Source organism: Myotis davidii, unplaced genomic scaffold (genome assembly GCF_000327345.1).
Source record: "Myotis davidii unplaced genomic scaffold, ASM32734v1 scaffold123, whole genome shotgun sequence".
NCBI lineage: Eukaryota > Metazoa > Chordata > Mammalia > Chiroptera > Vespertilionidae > Myotis > Myotis davidii.
This window is the reverse complement of record NW_006295391.1, coordinates 1519630-1523700: the sequence shown is the minus strand read 5'-3', so window position 1 is coordinate 1523700 and position 4071 is coordinate 1519630. Positions and strand designations below refer to the sequence as shown.

Here is a 4071-nt window from a genome sequence, read left to right as displayed (position 1 = left end):
AATGATGAAGGAGAATCACTGATCGGCTGCCTCCTACTGGGGATGGAGACATGACCCAATCCAGGCATACGATGAAGGAGAATCACTGATCGGCTGCCTCCTACGTGCCTCCTACTGGGGATGGAGACACGACCCAATCCGGGCATATGCCCGATGGGATGTGAACTGGACCTTCTAGTTCAAAGGTCCGATGTTCAACCACTGAGCCACACAGGCGGGACTGACAAGTGATTTCTTGAAGGCAGATTATCAAGTCCTAACATATGGTGACAGGAGAAGATTTGACTCTGGGTGGTGGCACACGATAGAATATACAAAAACCCACATAGAAACCCACCACTGAAGCCTGTATGTTCATATTAACCAATAAATTTAATAAAAACAATATTTAACAAAAAAGGCAGATTATCACATAAAAAATCACAATATAATTAGCATCTTCTTATTAAAAATTATGTTTTAGGGAGAAGCTGAGGTCATCATTGGATTTGAAATATTTAAAGTGGATATAAAACTGTTTCAGCAATGCAGACAATTAAGTGTGTTGTTGTAATGGGCGATGGTGCTGTTGGTAAAACATGTCTTCTGATATCCTACACAGCAAACACATTTCCATCTGAGTATGTACCCACTGTTTTTGACAACTATGCAGTCACAGTTATGATTGGTGGAGAGCCATATACTCGGACTTTTTGATACTGCAGGGCAAGAGGATTATGACAGATTACGACCGCTGAGTTATCCACAAACAGATGTATTTCTAGTCTGTTTTTCAGTGGTCTCTCCATCCTCATTTGAAAATGTGAAAGAAAAGTGAGTGCCTGGGATAACTCACCACTGTCCAAAGACTCCTTTCTTGCTTGTTGGGACCCAAATTGATCTCAGAGATGACCCCTCTCCGATTGAGAAACTTGCCAAGAACAAACAGAAATCTATCACTCCAGAGACTGCTGAAAAGCTGGCCCGTGACCTGAAGGCTGTCAAGTATGTGGCGTGTTCTGCACTCACACAAAAAGGCCTAAAGACTGTATTTGACGAAGCAGTATTGGCTGCCCTGGAGCCTCCAGAACCGAAGAAGAGCCGCAGGTGTGTGCTGCCATGAACATCTCTCCAGAGCCCTTTCTGCACAGCTGGTCTCAGCATCATACTAAAAGCAATGTTTAAATCAAACTAACGATTAAAAATTAAAATTCGTTTTTGCAATAATGACAAATGCCCTGTACCTACCCACATGCACTCGTGTGAAACAAGGCCCATAGATATGACCCCTTTCCCCCTCTCAATACTATTTAACTTTGAGTAATTGTGTATTATCAGAAAAGTGATCAGTACTAGTGTTTGTTGTTTTTTGTTTTGTTTAAAAGCAAGGCATGCTTGTGATGACCCTGTAACAGACTATTTCAGGTTGTTGAAGCTGTTCCCAGGTTCCACTCTGGAGAGTGAACTGAGACATCTAGTATTTTTATTTTCTTTCTTTCTTTCTTTCTTTTTTTTTTTTTGTGTGTGTGTGTAGTGGGAGGAGAGGGGTGTGTGTGTGGAGTTTGTTTTTATTTAGTCATTTTTTAAAAATTCATTAACCATTGAACAGCCCTTTAGTTAGGTGAGGAGGATGGAGTGATTCCACTTTCCACATTCCACTTCCTAAATCTAGTTTAGAAAACATGTTCCCACTTAGGTGCTCTTAGGAAGGAGTACAGTCAATGCCTCATTCAGTAACATACTCCTTTTTGAAAGTTGCCTTTTCTCTCCACCCTTGAGTAGGTTCAGTATTTGATGAAACTCATGAAAGTGGGTGGAACCTGTCTTGCCCCTCCTCTTTTCTAGGATGCACTATAATACAGTGACTGACTTTCAAGAAATTTGTTAGCCGTTTGCTGATTTTTTTTCTGAAGTTAATGGCTAACTTCCTTCACTGATAAATGAAGAAAAGTATTGCACCTTTTGAAATATACCAAATGGATTAAGTACATAATTTTTAAAAAAGCTTTTTTCCTTGTCAGTCATTGTCTTAAATGCTTAGCATAGATGTGCAGCTTAATAGTGTATGATATGGTGTTCCTAGAACACAGCTGAAGACCTGGTATATATGAGGATTGATAGAAGACAGGTGTCTGTGGGATGATTCACATCCTCTTCACGTTATGAGGATGGAGACCTGCTTCATGAAGAAGCTAGGGGTGGGGTCGGGGTGGGGAGAACATTTAACAACATGGGGACCCCCAGGGGAATCCCCTTCTTTCTGTTTTGCATGAGGAACCCTAGAACAGCCAGTTGAGGCTCTAGTTTAATAAAAACCATGGAGAGAGTCTTATGAAGACTCTTCGTGTTAATAGGAATTTGATCAGCTTATTTTGTTTGCAGTTTCCAACATTTTTGAAAATGTTTAGGTAATATTCTCCACCCTCCCCAAATCCTAATTCTTGTAGTTTCATTAGTGTTGAACCAATGCTTTCTCATGTCTCAATTCTTTGTATATGCATTCTTTTCAGATGTATTAAACAAACAAAAAAACCCTCAAAAATTATATTTTAGAAGGAAAAATATACCTAGAAGAATTTTCCCCCCACCAAGGACTACCTAGTAATCTCTCATGAGACTCTGCTTGGAAACACAATTTGGGAAATGCTGCCTTAAGGTTTACTTGGACTAGGAATTCCATGTTATCTATATGAATGCTCTGGAGTAACATAGTGTTCTGAAACGGAGGAAAACACTGGGTTGAGAAAAATATTTAGAAATATAAGACCCCTGGAATGTGAGATGAAAACCAGAGCTTAAGAAAACACGAGAAATACAGAAACACCGCCGAATCAAACTAGGGCCACCTAGAGGAATGGATCTCATTTACAACTGGGTTTGAATGTGTGGTGTCAGGGTGTAGCTCTGCTTGACAAGTTGGACTGTAACATTTCTGGGGTGGATCCCTTTCAAGTCCCCCTCTTAAAATTCAAGGGAGAGCCAACGTTTGAGGACTCATAGCACTGCCCCTATGCCTTTTCAATAAAATGAAAGACCAGTAGGGGGAGAAATTCGGAGAAAACTGGGCCGTAAGCGGTAGGGATCTCAAAAGGCAACAGATCCCATGACAGGGCTCTGGAGCAAAAAGAGGTTTGTGTGGTATGCAGCACCAAAGCACCACCCTGAATCTCTGATCTATTGCCAGGATGGCTTTCCTCATGTCTCCGTGGGCACGACGCGAAAAAACCGCACGCCTTCCGAATAGTAGTCACAAGCACATCCTACAAGCTGATTCAAATTTGGGGAAAAAAGCGGGGGCGGGAGCATTGCAAAAAAAGGTCTCCCCTGAGTCAAAGTCTTGCAGAGAGCTGTGGCAGTGCATTCCTTCCGGGATGGGCTACAACTTAACCTTTCGTTGGCAGAAGGCAGGGCGTGCAGCAACGGTTTACGAAAGGCTTTCTTTCTAAGATCGAGAGACACTTCTGGTTAGCCGCCGACACGCGGCGGTTAGCCACCGCGCCCCCTTCTCTCGCCCCCGAAGGAGGAAACCTCACTTCCTCTACGGGCATAACGTGAATGAACTCACTCCCTGGCTCGCGGTACCCGCCTTTCTTTCTCCCTACCCCAGCCCGCCTGATGCCCGAGGAAAGCGATCTGCGACACGAGCGCCGTCAGAGGATGACACACCACCTCACCCCTGCAAAAGGCGTCGCGCCCCACCCGCGCGCGCCAGCCAAGCAGCCCCAACGCCTCCCCCAACTTCGGGCGGAAAAGCGCGGCGCAGCCGCACCCGCGCGCTGTCACCCGAGGTGCCCACTTCCCCCTCCCGGCCTCAGCACTTTCACTTCCTCCTCGCTGCGCATCTGCTTCCGGGGCACGGAGGCCCCGCCCCTCCTCGGCTCCAACCCTCCTCAGCCCGAGGAGGGGGGAGGCCAGGGGGTGGGGATGAGCTCGTTGTTTGTTTACACGATGTGAGCGGAAAAGGAGACCAATAAAGTTTATTCTGGAAACAAAAGGGGAAAAAAAACAGGGGTGACAGAGGACGGGGGCGGGGGCGTGTGGCGGGGGCTCGCCCGGAGAGGCAACGAGAAGGAGAAAGCGGCAGTTCCGGTG

At 45.3% G+C, this 4071-nt stretch overlaps 1 pseudogene; it reads left to right on the top strand.

Annotated features, from left to right (window-relative positions):
• Window positions 1-468: 468 nt before the first annotated feature.
• LOC102759218 lies at window positions 469-1209 on the top strand (annotated as a pseudogene).
• The last annotated feature ends 2862 nt before the right edge of the window (window positions 1210-4071 follow it).